Source organism: Psammomys obesus, unplaced genomic scaffold (assembly GCF_907164565.1).
Source record: "Psammomys obesus unplaced genomic scaffold, mPsaObe1.curated_primary_1811, whole genome shotgun sequence".
NCBI classification, from domain to species: Eukaryota; Metazoa; Chordata; class Mammalia; order Rodentia; family Muridae; genus Psammomys; species Psammomys obesus.
In genome coordinates, this window is record NW_026585894.1 from 17,563,847 (window position 1) to 17,582,546 (window position 18,700).

An 18,700-nucleotide genomic window follows, 5' to 3' on the forward strand; every position below is an offset into this window, starting at 1 on the left:
AACTGGCCTCAAACTCACCTGTCTCTTCCTTCCACGTGCTAGGATTAAAGGTGTGTGCCACTGTGCCTGGCCTCATTTGTTATTGTAATTGTTCTTTGTTTATTTCCCTACTCTTTATTTCTCCTTTTGAGACAGCATACCCTGTAACCTATGCTCTGGCCTTGAACTCACAGTCCTCTTACTACAGCTTCTGTAGCTCTGGAATCTTTTTTCTAGCCAGAATTTTCTTTCTAATTGCTGGAGGAAAATGCTTAGGCTTATTGATTTTTCACCTTTTATTTTACTGCATGTGATTTGAAACACAAAGCCTCCTGCTGATAGCCAGCAAGAACCTCAGACCTTCAGTCATTCTGACAACCTGGAAGGAAATGAGTGCTGCCAATAACCACTGGAGCTTGGAAACATTATTCTTTAATATGTCTTCACATGAGAACCAAGTTCAGGTCAACACCTTGTTTGTGGCTATACAAAGGACCCATCAAATGCACTCCTAGAATACTGGCCCACAGAAACTATGAAATAATAAGTATATAATATTAGGATCATTGTTATAATTAGTAATATTTTTATATCCCAATAGTAAACTTAATTACTGAAAAAAAAATCACTGGGGTGGTCCAAGATGGCAGCAACGGGCACACACCATCTCTGAAGGGCACAGGATCTGAAACTTTGAAATTGGTGAATGGAGAAGTTGAAGTCAGAACATCCACAATGAGGCTTCCTGGGAAAGAGGGGACAACCTGTGAGCTGAGACCTTTTGGATCCAGGTTACCCATGGACATCTCTGGGGACTGAGAGTGGCCAATATTCAACCCCCTGCACTTCCCCTTGCTCCAAGCACAGATCTCCCTGCTCAGAGGTGGCCGGCAATGGCCTCTGCCCCAAGCACTGGCCTCCCTGCTTGGCTCAGACAGCAGTGATTGCCCCAAGCACAAGCCTCCATGTTCTCTGTCTGAAATGCCACAGGCAGATCCCCCAGGGCTGCAGCCATGATAGGGCAGCAGCTAGATGAAACAGCCTCCTCACTCAGGGACTGAGGCTGCAGAGGCAGCTACCCTATGTATAGGCATCTCTGCCCTGCCACCAAACAGTGAACACCACTCAGCTGATGGCTCTCCTACACTCTCATTTGTCCCTACGGGCCCAAATCTGAGAGTAGAGAACAGGGGAATCCCCTGTGCTTTTTGATAGGGACTGCAAGCTTGTGATCACACCTTTAAGTGAGTGCTTACAGAGCCCCATATCCAGGGTTCTTCTACAGTAGCAGCCAGACATCAGATCTGTCCCACCTACATCCCCAATGGGGGCAACATGGGGATCCTTGGGAAAGCATTAGCAACATTGAAACCCCTGTTCTGTAAGTCTACCACAGGAGTACAGGCAAACAATACCTGGAGCCCAGAGAGATCTGAATATCAGGAGGACAACACAACAGATCTGATAGTCTAGGGTCAGAGGGAAGGGCAGGAGGGCGTCCAGTATCAGTGCACTTGGGGAGGGGCATGAGAGGAAATGAGGTAGGGAGAGTGGGATTGGGAGGGAATTCGGGAAGGAGCTACAGAGGGTAAACAAAGTGAATAAACTGTAATTTATTATAAAATCAATATTTAAAAAAATGCAAAAAATGATCACTGGGTGTAAAAGCCTAGGATAATATTTGATTTCTCTAAACATTTTAACACTATTATTTCAAAGTATTTTGGCTTGTAATACTTTAGCTGGCAAGTCTGTTTCCATACTATTTGTTTCATCTCTGAAAATAGTTGATATTTTTATTCTAATTGCTCTTAAGACCACCTCTTTATTTAGGTTATTTAGGAGTTTTTACTATGACATGTCTAGGTATTCATTTCATTTTATATGTCTTGCTGGAATCAATTGTTCTTCTTTATATCTTTTATCAATTTTGAAATGTTCAGAGAGTAATTTTCTAAATGTTGCTTTGTTATAATCTTTCCCTAATGTCTTTCTTTCTCATATTACAATATAAATAAAATAATAATTAATATCTCTTATCTCATTCAATTCAGAGACAAGCTCATGCCAGCCTTTCAACATTTCCATGACCTGAGAGAGTTCTGACTGCCAAAGTTTCAATCACTGCCCTGTAAAGCTATCAAAGGTAGTAATCAATCTTTTAAGTTGTCTGGCTCTGTGAAGAAAATAACAAATACTCCAGGAGAAAAGTTGCCCCAAACTTTGGTTCATTATGGTTATCTATCTTCTCTAAGTCTATTATTCTGTAATTCTTCACTCTACTTTTCTATTTTAGCTGTCTGATCTGATATTTTCCAAAATATTTCTAATATGCCAAGGAGTGGTGTGATATGTGTTGTGCATGTAGGTATGTGTGTTTGTATGTATGAATGTGTGTGTGTTTGTATGTGTGAATATGTGTGTATATATGTGTGTAAAATACCAAGAAAATTCAGGTGATTAGACAGTGTAATGGTCAGTTTTGTTAGCTAGATGTAATGTAAAATCACCTGATAAGAGAATCTCAATGATAATTGTCTAGATCAGGTTGGGCAGTGGGCATAACAGAAGATTTTATTGGTGGTTTTAATTAATGTGGGAAAAATCAGCCCACTGTGGGTGGCACCATTCTCTAGGAAGGACATCCTGAACTGTGTGAGCAAAGAGTAATTGAACTGAGCACAAGCAAAGGAATATGCATACAGCATTCATTTCTTTCTGCTCCTTAATATGGATGTGATACAGATAGCTGTTTGAAGTTCTTGCCTTTATTTTTTCACAATAATTGAATATAACCTGTATTGTAAGAAAAAATAAACCTTTTCTCTACCATACATTGTCTTTGTCTTAGTGTTTTATTGTACTAAGGGGAAAAAAATGAGACAGACAGATAGAAGTCTTTAGAAGGGCTAAACTTCAACCAGAAGAGTAATCTAAATTTATTTGTCCACCTTTATCTGAAGACAAAATTCAGTATCTGGAATCATTATAATCAATCCTTCAATTCCTCCTTCTTTTAAGCTCTACCTTTTCCTCTTAACCCAAATCACCACCTCAATGTTGTTTAATTTATTTAATTCTTACTCTGCTTCTGAATCTGCCAGAGCTTCTCAAAGTACAGAAACTGCCTCTACAGCACAGTCTATGTATTTATTAACCCCAAAGAATATCTCAATCCTAAATGCGAATGTAGAAATCCTTAATTTTCTCTTGGTTGACTCCATATAAAGATTTTATCAATTAACCAATTTAGTCAGTACTTGGAAGCAAAATGTAGGCATATCTAATCTAGTTTTCTTTTTAATTTTTTCTTGTGAAATGCCAGGCATATATCTACCTCTCTGATAATTGAGGAACTGGAAGTGAAAAGGACTTTAAAACCACAACATCTATCACATATATATTAGCTATGACATGGTATATGTGATCCTATACCTATCACCTGAACCAGTTTTGTTTCTGCCTCTACTTTTATATTTGATAAACTAGTATGCAGCAATGGATTTCCTTTTCTCAATAAGAACACTTTTTGTTCAGTTCTGAGGCATGCTAGACAAGCAATCTTCCACTGAAAGATATCCCAGCCCTAGAAACATTTCTTAAGTAATTATCCTTACCAAATAATTTAGCATATCCAGTATGCATTGAACTCTGCAAATAATCTTATACTTATAACTTTCAAAAAGTGTATTTTTACTGTCCTCTCATCACAGTTTCAGGATAGCTTTCAATATGTTGAGACATAGAAAAGCAGACCAAGCACATGGTAAGTTCATTTAACTGCCACTTCTATCTAAACACCTATAATTTAAATTTATTCTATTTGTTATAAACAAAGTATGTTTTAATTACTCTCAAGTAGAAATTTTGAAAAAGCATTTTCTGAACAGCATGGTATTTTTGTCTTAATAGGTATCTATCAAGCTCAGGTAAAGATTAAATTTTCAAAGCTGCATTGTATAAATATATAACAATGTATCCTAGAATTTCCCTACTAATTAATATTCAGGTTGTTTACAAATTTACAGAACTTTTTAGTCGTAAAACAATGGCAAATCTGTGCTGGTTGATTTTTGTTAACCTGACAAAGTAGAGTTACCTGGGAAGAGATGCATCAACTAAGGAATTGCCCAGAGCAAACTGACCTGTGTCCATGTCTATGAAGCATTGTTTTAAATAGCTAATTGATGTGAGGGTTCCAACCACAATGGGCATACTATCACTAGGCAGGTGGTCCTGGGCTATATAAGAAAGGTAGTAAGCTAAGAGAAACAAGCTAATAAGTAGCACTTCTTCAAGATCTCTGCTTCAGTTACCATGTCAAGGTCCCTGCTTGATTTCTGATTTCCTTCACCGATACCAAAAGGTATAAGTATAAGGTTAATCTTTCCTCCTCTAGGTTGCTTTGCGTCATAGTCTTTATCAAAATAAAAATAAAACTAAAAATCCCAACAAATATTATTGAATACATGACTATTTGCTCAAAACAAGAATCAGTTTCTATATTGTACAGGCATATTCTTTAGACAAAAGTTATCAAACAGCTTCTCACTTTGGGTACAATTTCAACATATTCTTAACACATGTATGGTGAATTATTTAGTTCTGTATCATTCTAGTCAAAGACAAAAGAACTCACAAGTCAATGTGGTAAACTCAAACATTATAATAAAATGGTTTCGCTCATCAATCAGAGATGTTTATATAGAGAAACAATTCAAACCCATTAGAGCCCACTTTGTTTTTCGTCAAAGATATCAAAACAAAATCCTGGCATCAAAGTCACTGGCTTTTGTTTATATCCTCATTTTCTACTTGGGAAGAAACTTAGAAGGGGCTTTGTAGTTGTATTCCCATGCTTGGGAATCATGTGAAACAGTATGGTATCCAGTAGCTCAAAAGTCCATACATCATAGCATTGACATATTGGTGAGGACCTCACAGCTGCATCAGAAACTGGAAAAGCAGTAGAAAGACAACCAGCCAGGTTCCCACAAAATGTACAACTTCATGGAGTGGCCTCTTAATAACCTGCTTACCTGAGATCGTCGCAATTCATTCCTGGAGGTAGTACCTTCATGACTTACTTATTTAACGTTAAACTCACTCTTGTAAAAGTTTTACTACATCCCAACATGACCACACTGAGAACCATGTTGTATCACTCAAACTTTGGTGGGAAAAATCACAGCACATAACCTTACTATCACTGAGGGACACTTAGGAGTTCTTTCAACATGTTTTCTGTCTCTGTCAAATATTTTCTGATGAGTAAATTCTGACGTGTTGAGATAATGTGAGCAGTATTACTAAAGATAACTCATTATTTTGATGTGGTTTCCTCAGTGTGTCAAACTAGTATATGAACATGCACATCACAGAAAATATATATAATGACACTGTAACATTAAAATTATTTTGTGCACAAGGCATTTGAGTGCCTAAAATCCCTCATCTAACCATTAATAGACCCTCCAAACTAAAGGAAAAAAAAAAAACTTCATAAAAACTTATTTGTCTCAAAATTTCTCCTTGGGAACAGGTGAGGAAAATGGACTCTTACTACCTAAGCTTGAGAATGACAGACATTTCCATCAAGACTACCATATCCCTCAACAGTTCTCTCAGAAGAGCCCCTTTATCTTACAAAAAAGTGATTTTCTCTGTATATGTACCATAGATGGAAAGAAAAATAACATTTGCAGGAAAATGAATGGGGCCAGAAGGTATAACTGAGAAGACCCAAAATCAGAAAGACAAAACCCTCTCTCACATTGCCCACTTATCCTGCTGGGCAGTTATTGAGTCCAGTCCCGGGACTGGTAGGGACGCCTTTTCATTTATTAACTCCAGCTCAGGGAAGAGGAACACCAGCATACAAATTCCTGACGAGCTAGCAGTCAGGTGATGGTAGACCTGAGTACCACAGAGAATTGAGGTATTATTAGCAGTAAGACATTGGGGTTGAGATGCGGTATCAAGGATTATAATTCTATTACACTCTAAGGAACTTAGCATTTCTACAGCATAAGTCCTGGATGCCTTGAAACAGCTTGCCATGCCAAAGAGGGTGATATGGAAAAGGTAAGAGGTTGTGGCAACATCACAGTCAGGGCAGTGAATGGTGAAGTAAGGTTACTTGACAGGGTCGCCAGAGAAGCTGTCAGAAGTAGTTCTGAGTTGGTCCCAGGTGGGACACAGCCAACAATATTTAGAATGGCCTAGTTGGGTCACATTTAGGAGCTTGTTGGTTGAGGTCAGAGTTTGAAGTAGGAGACTAAATGACAGGTTTGTATTATTTAGAAGGGGGGATGTAGGAGAGGCAATGACCTTAGAGGAGTGTTTAATTATCTTCTCTACTCCCATCCCCAGGGACTGAGTAATTGGGATATATTTTCTCTGGATATGGATGGTACTTATCTGTAAATCAAATGTGTAATAACAGTAGAATTTTCCTACGATGCCTGTTTTCCATCTGGGATTCCAAGGGTCTCAGATGTATAAGTAGAGAGTCTTTCTACTTATATAGGAGCTTCTTCTGTACTGGTGTGTGGATTTGACAAGAGCAGTATGGGCAGCCTCCATATATGTCCAGCCATTTTTTGCAGTAAACTTTTATTTGATCAAAGAGGAAGCAAACAAAAATTCTACCAAGTAAGAGAGCAGGGTTAGATATGGGGGTGATGGCTATTTCAATCAGCTTTTGACAGCTTTCCTTAGAGCAATTTCCTGACCCTATTCGGACAGACTGCTTATTATCAATGATGGTTTTTTGAACCTCAAAGTCCCATATGTAGGTATTACTTGGACAGAAACAAGCAAGAGGGAGAGGAAGAAAAATACATATCCAATCCAGTAGGATGGAACACAGCTGCTGTAGTGAGGCCTCATTTCTCTGGAACTGGAGGCAAGGTCGTTGAACTTGGCATCTTCTGGAGCTTGAGGGAACAGGGTCCTGTTAGAGTTGATATGTAGGAGGGGCATTAATCTTGAAGGGGGGTAAAAGGCTTGAGGTGAGATAGATGAATCCAATGAGGGAAGCCCTCAAGATTGGCAGCTGTAGGGGTCACAAGAATCACCTTGAAAGGGTCCTGCCTTTTAGGAGAAAGAGATGAAGGACTTTGTTTTGGAAAGGAGAGAAGGACCTGGTCCCTGATGTTGAGAGGAGACAGACAGGAGTTAGTGTGTGACCGTGGTAAATAATGGTCAGTAAAGTTCCATAGAAAAGAACAGAGATGACAGAGTAAGGGAGTAAGTTAAGTGGTCAAGGAAAGGTGAAGACTTAGCTGAAAGACCTAGAGTTAGGTCTGGTTGTCCATACATGAGCTCAAAGGACAAGATGGACAGAGGTTTTGGGGAGAGATCCCATAGCCTGAAAAAGGCCAGAGGGAGGAGTTATACCCAATGAGGTGAAGCTCTTGTGATAATTTAACAAGAGTATTTTTTAAGGATCGGTTAGTTTGTTCTACCTTTCCTGAGGACTGGGAATTGTATAGGATATGAAAATACCAAGGAATATTAAGGGCTTTAGGTAAGGTCTGGGAAACCTGAGAAGTGAAGTGAACTCATGACCGTTGTCTGACTGGAGGGAGGTGGGAATTCCAAAATGTGGGATAATCTCACAGAGAAAGAGATCAGAAATTGTCTGAGCTCTTTTGTTAGTAGTGGGGAATGCCTCCACCAGTCCTGAGAACGTGTCCACCAAGACCAGGAGGTACCGGACATCTTTCAGTGCTGGCATGCGGGTAAAATCAAGTTGCCAGTCAGTCCCAGGTAGAGACCCTCCAGTGTGGTGGGTAGGGAAAGGTGAGCTATGATATCCTGAGTTAGGATCTGAAGTCTGGCAGATTTTACAAGAGGTAGTAATAGTCTTTAGAAAATGCAAGTCCTCAGGGGTGGGCTGTAGATGGGTCTTAACAAATTAGACAAAGCTCAACTGTTAGGATGAAAGAACTGGTATAGATAGGACAGAATCTGATGAGTGTCAGGAGAGGTGTGGGTTGTAGTGTAAGGATGTCCTGTTGTGGGTGAGACTAGTCTAGGCCTTTATGGGCCACAGCCTTAATGTCTTGTCAGCCCAGTTATTTCCTTAGGGAACAATGGAATCATCTGTCTGGTGTGACTAGCAGTGGACTATTCCATTGGCTGTGGGAAGGTGAGAGATTTCTAGCATGTCGATAATTTAGCCTGCATTGGTTACAGATCCTCCCTTTGCTGTAAGTAACTCACATTCTCTCCAGATGGAAGCATGGGAGAGAAGACTATGAAAAGCATTTAGAGTCTGTGTAGATGTTAAAGGATTGTCCCTGGGCCAATTGGAAGATGTGGGTAAGAGCTATTAGTTTGGCCTGTTGATTAGTGGTGTGGGCAAGGAGGGCTTGTGCCTCAAACACCTCAGTATCTGACACTATGGTATAGACCACATTTTGAGCTTCCTCATGTACAAAGGAGCGGCCATCTGTATACCAGGTATAGACAGCCTGAGGCAATATGCCCTCCTGTATGTGTGAGGGGTGGGGCAATAATTCCTCTATGGTTTCCATGCAAGAATGAGATGGGGAATTGTCAGAGTTAGGTTGTGGAAGAAGTTTTAAAATATTAAGAGGTGGGCATGGTTGGAAAGTAAGAGTAGAGTCTTTTATTAGCTCCACCTGGAAGGAAAGAATCCTGGAGGGAGGTAGTTTTTAAGCCTTTGTAAGTTAAAAAGTGAAACAGATTGTGAGAAGAGAAGAGAACACTCAAAAGTTAGTCTTTTGGACAGTCGAATAAGGAGCTCTGCAGCTGCTAAAGCACAAATGCAGGTTGCTCATCTCTAGATTATCAGATCTAATTTTTGGATAGTTATGCTACAAGTGCAAACGAGGCAACCCAGGGCTCAAAGGGCATTTCCCTTTTTTTTCTGTTAAGTAGAGGAAAAGGGACAGGATAAGTCTGGGAGATGTAGGGCTGGGGCCTCAAGAAGAGCCTCTTGGAGCCTTCGAAAGGGCTTAGTAATGGCCTTAATAAATGGTTCATGCAAGGGGCCTAAGGCTGCCTCATATAAGGGGTGGGCTTAGGAGGGAAAAGGAAGGGACCAACGACTGTAGGAAACCAGCTATTCCCCAAAATGATAAAATTTCTTCTTTAGTGGAGGGAACTGCTAGAGACCATACTAGGTCTTTTCTATCTAGGGTGATGCCCTTGTGGGTTGGGGTTATTGTTAGTCCCAGGTAAGTGACCTCAGAGGTGGATAATTGGACCTTGGAGGGTGAAATATGATAGCCCCTGCTGGATAGGAAATTTAGAAGAGCAGAGGTGTTATTTTGGCTAACTCATAGAGATGGAGTGCAGTGGAGAAGATCATCTATGTACTGTATACCTATATAGGGAGAGATGACAAGAGTAGAGCAGAGGCTAGGGCTTAGCCAAATAGGTATGGTCTGTCCCAGAATTCCTGGGGTAGGACAGTCCAGGGAAGCTGAGTAGAAACAAGGGTGTCAGGGTCAATCCAGATGAAGGCAAAAATATTTTGTGACTGGGCATCCAGGGGGATAGATAAAAATTCACCCTTGAGATCCAGAACTGAGAAATGGGAGCTATCTCAGGGGATAGTGGAGAGGAGAGTATAGGGGTTAGCTACAACAAAGTGGAGGGAGATAACTGTAGAATTGAGGAGCAGGAGGTCTTCAACCAGGCAATAGGTTCCATTAGGCTTTGTTATGCAAGAATAGGGATGTTAAAAGGAGAGGAAGTGGGACAAGGAGTTTTTTTCTTAGAAGGTCAGTGATAATAGGCTTATGTCCCCTGAGACTCTCCAGAGGAAATGGGTATTGAGCTTAGGTGATAAACCAAGTGGTATCCTGTAGATGAATGACCACAAGGGTATGATGGTGTTTAGCAACAGAGGGATTTTGGACATCACAGTCCTGGGGGTCCACTTGAGAGTCTGGTAAAGGAAGTGATGTGTTACAACTGTTAGGTAGAATAGCTAGGAGAAAGAGGAGAGAGGACACTTGTGAGCTTGGGGTCAGGCGAATAGATGGAATAGAGGAGGTAGAGACTCCCACTTTGGCTAAAAAGTCCCTTCCCAGTAAGGAGACTGGACAGGTTGGCATCACTAAAAAGGAATGAGTCAAGGGAACACCCCTAAAATACAATTGAGTGGTGGAGTCTGGCAAGGCTGGCAAGGCTGTTCTTCTACCCAGACAAAAGAGGAACTAGAAGGAGAGGTTGGTCCCTAATACTCTGTCAGGACTGAGTAAATGGCTCCAGTGTCCACAAGGAAAGAGATGGGCCACGCTGATACCATGATAATTGCCCGTGGCTCCCTTCTAGTGATGGTACTGGTCGAGTCAAGGCATCCTGGGCACCTTCAGTCATCTGTAGCCTGGCCTAGAATATCGGCCTGGGGGCAATCTGGGAGTGTTGCCCCCATACCATGGAAGAGCCCTTTTCTGAAGATCTGAGACCTCTTGGTATGTCACCTTTTCACTTTAATAATATGTACTGGCTGTTTCTGCCTGAGACTGTGTCCCTGATAGTCATGAAATCTTTCCTCATTCTTTCTCTGTGCTTTGCCACAAACAGCTCTGAGACCTCTCACAGGCTTCCTGACCCAGTGCCTCCCACAGAGCACCACCAAATTGCCAATGAATTCCACTTCCCAAGAGAAAGTGCAGGAAAAGGTAGGACTCCTCTCAAATAGGTGGGTTTCTAAGATGTTGTCACAATCAGGAGAGAGCTTGTTGAGTATGATTGGTTTTGTTCTTTTCGAGAAACACACTAGAGTTTTACTGATATCTTTTTATTTATTCAGATAAAGAAATGAGGTGAGAAAACAGGTAGAGGCAGTGGCTTTTATAATTGCTTGAGATATGGGAAGACTGACTTGACTGACTGGATGCTCATTTTTAAGGTCATAAACATACGTGGAGACATGTCCATTAGCACAAAGCCTGGCATGTATCATGTGCTTACAAAACCAGAGATCTGAGAGAGTTGGCCTCAGTCCAGGCCAACTGTGTCTTCTGTTGTATACAGTGACAAGAAAGAAACAAGATAGGAAAATTAAAAATTCAAAGAGCATCATGGACCTCTAAATTTCATAATGACCCTAACAATAGAGATGGCATTTTATTGTATATTCATATCTATATTGTAAATATCATGTCAAAACACACACATACAAAGAGAGTCAGAGAGAGAGAGAGTCTTTCTTTCTTTAATAGTGGTTCCCTCAGCAAAGCACACATAAGCTCTTGTAAGAACTGGTACCATGGTTACCTCCATGTGTGAATGAGTTGTCGCACTGATTGAATATGGTCACTTCACTCCCTTATTGTTCAGACAATGGTTATGAGTCTTTGTCCAGACAGGTCATTAGGTATTGGTGAGCTGGCAAAGATTCATAAGATATAATCTGTCCCCTAGTAGTGATAATTGAGCCACAGGACTTGAAAAATAATTTACAGCATAACCTGCAAGTGTATATAAAATTTAGTTTCTTTTATTGTGCCTATAATTAATCTGATACCCTCCTCTGAGTGAGAAGAAGGCCAATCAGTTGCTTTAATATTGTTTAAACGGAAGGTATAAAAGCTCTTTGTACCACCCTCCTTAGAGTACTACAGTAGTTTAGGTTCCAAGGACATCTTCTAAGCCAGGATCTGTACAGAGTAAACTGAAGAACTGAAGCATACTGGGGCTTTCCACAACAAACAAGAACAGCCAGTCATTGTACTAGCAGAGAAATTAGGCTCAAAACAGGTGTGTTAAAATATAGTCTGGTTTTTAAAGGTGTAAATCAGCTTGACAAAGCAAATTGGAACTAGGGAAGCACCAGGAATTTTCAACAGCCAGAGAGCTCTGGCTGAGAAGCCTGAAAGAGTAAAGAAAAGGATGAGTTCCATAGGCCAGTGACTTTCTGACATTGGAATAAGGTGCCACTGGAGAGAATATCTAGCACAGTAGGGGAGAGAGTAATTACTGTCGGAATAAGAACTTGAAGTCCTCGTGCACAGTTATGTCTGCCTCCAAGACAATAAAAGAGAACGTCCATTCCACTTTTGAATATGTATCTGGCTCAGTTTCAAGCTTAGTGGTGTCTTAGCCCCATTTCAGCCTCCATAGGTTACTGACCCATCTATAAGCATCTGACAAATGTTCTCAACATCCTGCCTGTTGTACCACAAGCCTCAGATAAAATATTTGTCTTCCTGTCACAGAGAGTCCCTAGGGAAAGTTCATGGATGCAGAACTTCAAGTCAACAATGAGTGAGAATTGAAGCCTACAACTACCAAAAATTTATAACCAAGATCTTCTCTCTCTAGCTGTGATTAGCTGTATCTCATTCACTCTCTTTGTTACCCTAATTTCTCTAAATCTACCTCCCTTTCGCTGAAGCCTAGAAGGGAAAATGAGTATCAGGAATTAACAATCGTATGTCTTCTAATCCCCATAGTTTCTCCATTTCCCTTCCCATTTTGTCTTGAAAAGAAAAAGAAAGGGAGCTCAGCTGTCTCTTAAATTTTCCTAAGTCATTGTATTTTTGTTTCCTGCACTTACAACAAAGCATCCAAGTTTTAAGTAATTTTAAAACTAATTTGGGTCATACTTTGGGAGGTTGAAAGTCTAAGATCAAGTGGCCCTGTGTATTTAGCTTATGGTTAGGGCACAATATGGAAGAGAAACAGAAAGGGAAGCAGCTATATGCAGGAAGATCTAAGTGTAATGGATGGCCTCCCTCTATAACAATCTAATCTTGAGATAACCCACTCTGAGATATCAGTATTAATCCCTTCTGAGGAGAGGATGACACCTCTCTCATCTAATTACTACCTACTAGTCCCTACATGGGAGAAAAGGCCTCAATATATAAAGTATTGAAGATGCTTAAATAAACTGTAATCCTCAGCAGTTGTATTCTAGTACTAACCAAAAACCTTATGAGTTTATTGTGTGATTTTTGCGGGTTTCAGTTCTATTCTAGACCCTTGAGGATAGATGCATTAAGCTAAACATATGAACATGCTTCAAAACTACAGTGAAAGCAATTGCCCAACTTACAATGCTATTGTTTGTAGCTGGCATTTCCTACTTTATGGGTTCCTTTTCCTATCTTCCATTTTTTTTCATCCTTTTAACCCCCTAACACTAGATTTTAGAGAAAAATGATAGAGAGGAAAGGGGGTGAAGTTATCATTAGATTATTTTCTGCTGAGTAGCAGTGTCGAGTTCTTTGGGGCAAGTTTGAGCTTTGCCAACAGGAAATCTAATTTCTTCTCATTTCTTTGCACATGACTACTTGACAAACAACAACTAACAGCATAAACCACTAACCAGTCCAAAACAACCACCCTACCTACCAGGGCCCTAGCATTTATATATCCTCTAAAACGTTCCCAGAATTCCAAATGTCACACACTTGCAGAAACTATTTGCAGCTGGTAAAACCATGCCCCTGATAGAGCAGGAGGCAAATCACAGTCACCTGCTGTGAAGCAGCCTCTTATCCCCACACCTGAGATTAAAACAAAAACATCCCCACAATATTTCTATGTTTTTTAAAGAAATGAAAATTACAATATTCTTACTACAGTTGTCTTTATGTACAGTCATATTCTTTGAACTTGACCAAATGTTCCTTCCCATTTCTTATCAATAGTATGCCTATGTTTGCAAGAGAGAACTGTAAGCAATTTCTAGGCATTTGTGTATCATGAGTAGCCTAGGGTGAGAGCACATGTTCAGAAAGGTAGCATAGAAAACTGCATTAATAAATGTAAAATATTAATCCTTTTTAAAATGTAACATTCTATTTTCAGCTGCATTTTGGACATTTGAGCTTTAAAGTGTGGAGGATTACAGCTGTGGTAGCTGTGTAGAGGTGGGGCACATGCTAATAGAGTGAAAAGGAAGTGGACAATCTCAGAGGAGGCAGAACTGTAAGGTGAATGCTGTGTTTGGGGATGTGTGTATCAAAATCCCACAAATAAGAGAAAAAGATGTGATGCTTTAAGCTCTTTCTATTTTCATTGTATGCTTGATTCTTTCACAATTAACAAAAGGCATTTTGGGCATGGTATTCTGTTGTAGCAGCACATTAATCATAGACTATGTTCAGCTCATATAGTGGAGAAATATCAACAATAGTAGCTAGTAGCACTAGTAACTACAATTGTAATAACAGCTAAAACACAGCAACTTCCATGTTGCAGGAACTGTTCTAAGTACTTTATACACATTAGTTCCTTTATCTTAAAAAAATAAAAGTTAGAGACTGTCACTAATATGAACATGAGGATGAGGAAACCAAGACTTATAAAACGTTAATGCCTTGCTCACACAGCTGATTAACTTGTTTTTTACTCTAATTCTTGGCTCTGTAGGAGCTGCTTACAACTATTATGACCCAAGCAGAAAAAGCTGGTATTCTTAAGTAGAAATAGTATACCAGAAATTTAGTGCTAGGCTCTACTCAGTACTCACTAGTTCTCCCAAACTAGTGATAACACAAAGATATCACTGTCAATCCTTATACCCCAAATTCACAAAAGGTTGACTGCTTAGGAATCAATAAAGAGTTTTTATTCATTGTAAGCCCTGGGGTAATTAGGTACAGCTTATTAATCTGAATATCATTGCATTGTTTTATAATATAGTGTAAACCTCTGGGATTAGACTTGGGCCACTGACACAGACCATAGTGAGTGTGTACATTGGTTCCCATTGTTAAAAAGATCACTGCGCAAAATAACTGAAGGGTAAACCTCTTCTGTGGTTTGGGGACCCACTCATAATTGACAACAATCTCCATAACATCCTTCAGAGAGTCAGCATCAATCAAAAAACTGCTGCTCCTGTAGTTACTATGTCAGTTAATTTAACCAAAGCTTTCTCCATTAATCTCTGCTAAGAAGTGTAAAAAGTGCACCACTCACCTAACATTTGATGGCTTAATGGCATATTTTCCCTGCTGTCATAGTTCCTGCTATTCATTTAGGTTACTCACTGATTTGACAGAAATCTGGAGCTAATTTTACACATATCACATCAGAATGGATGAAAGGTCTGAGACACTGTAATATAGCAAAAGGTGTATATCAATTATTTATTATTGTTTAACAAACCTAGTGATTTAAAAATAATTGTTTATTTATTTTGTGATTGACTCTGCAGTTTTTTAAGGGGTAGGCAGGGCCAGCTTCTTTGTATTTTAGGCAGCATCCAATAAAATAGCTTACCTGGAGGCTGGAGAAATCCTTTCAAAATGGCTTACTGGCTTGATCAATGAATTGCTGTTGGCTGTCTGCAGAGAACACAGGTTGGACTGAGAACAGGAAATGCAGTCCCTCTCCTCAACAGCCTTCTCCACAGGGTGTCTGGACTTCCATGTGGTATAATGGTTTGCTTTATATATGAGAATTCCAAGAAGCAGGAATTTGAAGTTGTCAGTTTCTTAGGCTCAGCCTAGGACTGGCCAAGTAACACTTCCGCTGTGTTCTATTTGACCTACAGCTCCAGAGCCAGGTTTCAATATGGAACACATGCCCCAGCAATGTTTGGCAGAAAAGTCAGAGGTTGTGCAGGTGCCCTTTTCAAATTGCCACATGTAAAATTTTTCATACTTTTAGTTCATATATTTTTTCCTTTACAGATGAAAAAAAAAAAAAACAAAACACACAATTCAGGGAGGTGAAAAAATTCCCCAAAGTACATAATCAGATAATCACAGAGTCAAACCTAAAACACAGGTTTTAATTTCTGCCTTTGTTTATCTGATTGAAAAAAAAATAAATGGTGCTCAAATCACTTTGGAAAATCTATCCACTGACATTATGAAGACAGCTCTTTAACAATTGCAACTAATTAGTGTGTGTAGATAAATTCCTTAAAGATACAAGTTACTTAGGCCGTTGACATTGCCTAATGCTTTAATAATATTTTCATAGAACAGCCATAAAAAGTAATGACACATTGATTAATTTTCATCAGGCATCACAATGTGCAGAGAATAAGGAAGTGAACAAGAAACAGGTCTCGCCCTCCCAGAGTATATAGACTGATGGAAGCTATAGTCAATTAAACAAGAGAGTACACTATACTTGCAGTATAAGAAATGTTTCTACTGTTATGAAAAGGAGATAGAAGGGAAAGTACATCTTTGCTTGGAGACCTAGAAATGCTTCCCAAATGATATGATGTGTAAACTGAAACCAGAAGGTTATGAAGGATAAAATGATCAGAATATTTCAGAAAAATGGAAAGCATTTATAAAGGTATATTGAGAATGAGATGAAAATTGTTTAAGGGACTGTGTAGATTCAAACTATCACAGTGTCTTGCTCAGCAGATTTTCAACAGCTACTAGTTGGGTTTAAATTATACAAATGATTCCTTGCTATCAGTAGTCACTTCGGAAGCAGCTTCCTCACTTAATTCTTTCACAGATGTGACTTGGTACTAGACCATTAGTGTAAATATATGGAGACATGATTAACCCACCGATGTGATAAACACACAATGTCACGTGTTGTCTAGTATCATGGATTGGGGATAGCTTCAAAAAGCCTGTTTTCCTGCTGCTTCCACTAATGCTAAAGTTATTCCTATTTCTCTTTGTAAGGGTTTAATGGATCCTGAAAAAGTTATAGGCAAATACTCTAGTACAATTTTGAATTCTCCTTTCTCAGAATGGAATAAATGTTTCGCCTCCCTGCCAAATTACTAATTATAAATCCACAGCTATAGCCCTCTGGTGGATTTCTTTTCTTTCTTTCTTTTTTTTCCCTAGCATCCTTTGCCTTTCTGAACCCTTTAAGAGTGCTTCTGGAGAGTCTCAACTGACATTCCAATCTCCCCAGGCAGTTTTCCATGATTACTTACCAAGGACTTCCAAAAATAAGCAAACAAACAAAAACAAACAACAACAACAAAACATATATTTGAGGAAAAATTCAACCATTGCATAATACCCATTTTTTCACTACCCCCATCACTACAGATGATGTGCATTTCTCAACTGTCATCTTCATTTTACCAGCACATATACTTGCATCAATTATGTAGAAGATACTGAAATATGTAAGAGTTATAATGATGAACAAGATGCTAAATCTAAATACCTCAAAGATAAGCACTCTCAAGAAAAAAAATATAACCACGCAAGTAGTAGTTTAACCGTGTAAGTAGTGGTTGACTGTGTAGCTTATGTAGAAAATACCAATATTAAAAGTATCCCAGAGTTTTGATTTCTTCACATTTTTGTAATGATTAGACATACATCGAGATATCTTAGGAATGGAACCCAAGAAAATATTTCATATACATTTTATACACTTAGCCTCAACTAAAGTTAATGAAAACAACAAGCTTTCAATCATGTTTATCTATCTATCTATCTATCTATCTATCTATCTATCTATCTATCTATCTATCTATGTATCTATCTGTCTATCTATCTATCTATCTATCTATCTATCTATCTATCTATCTATCTTCTATCTATTTGTGTCACATGCACACATTTGTTCCTGTTACAGTATGTGTGGAGGTCAGAGGACAACTTTCAAGAGTCAGTTCTCTCCTTCCATTATGTGGGCCCTCAGATTGAACTCAAGTCTGCAAATAGTGCCTTCATCTTCTGAGTCATCTCTTGGCCTCATATAATGTCTTTACTACGTGTGCATTTTGAATGTTACCTGTGAGAATTTTTTACTTATGGTATTACGTTGGTGATCAGAAGGTTATAGATTTTTGCATTTTTCTAATTTCTAAGAACATGAAACACTTTTTTTAAAGACAGGGTTTTGAGACAGCCTTGGCTGTCCAGGACTTGCTTTGTAGACCAGGCTGGCTTCTGCTTCCCTGAGTTCTGGTATTATAGGCATATGCCACAATGCCCAGGTAATGTGGAAGACTTTTTTTTTAATTTTTTATTAATGACACTTTATTCATTTTGTATCCCCCCCATACGCCCCTCCCTCCTCCCCTCCCGATCCCACCCTCCCTCCCCTTTCTGCATGCATGCCACTCCCCAAGTCCACTGATAGGGGAGGTTCTCCTCTTCTTTCTGATCTTAGTCTATCAGTTCTCATCAAAAGTGGCTGCATTGTCCTCTACTGTGGCCTGATAAGGCTGTTCCCCCCTCAGGGGGAAGTGATCAACGAGCAGGCCAATCAGATTATGTCAGAGGCAGTCCCTCTTCCCATTACTATATGACCCACTTGGACACTGAACTGTCATAGGCTACACCTGTGCAGGGGTTCCAGGGCATCTCCACAAATAGTCCTTGGTTGGAGTATGAGTCTCTGGGAAGTTCCCTGTGTTCAAATTATCTTGTTTTGTTGCTCTCCTTGTGGAGTTCCCGTCCCCTCCAGCTCTTACTATTTCCCACTTCTTACATAGAATTCCATTCACTCTGCCCATCAGTTGGCCATCAGGCTCAGCATCTGCTTTGACAGTCTATATTGCAGAAGCTTTCAGAGGCCCTCTGTGGCAGGTTTCAAGGTTGTTTCATGTTTTCTTCTGGCTTTCAGAGGCCCTCTGTAGAAGGTTCCAAGGTTGTTTCCTATTTTCTTTTTCTTCTGATGTCCATCCTCTTTGCCTTCCAGGATGGGGATTGAACATTTTAGTTAGTGTCCTCTCTTTTGCTTAGTTTGTTTAGATGTACAGATTTTAGTGGGTTTATTCTATTTTGTATGTTTATATGAGTGAGTATATACCATGCGTGTCTTTTTGCTT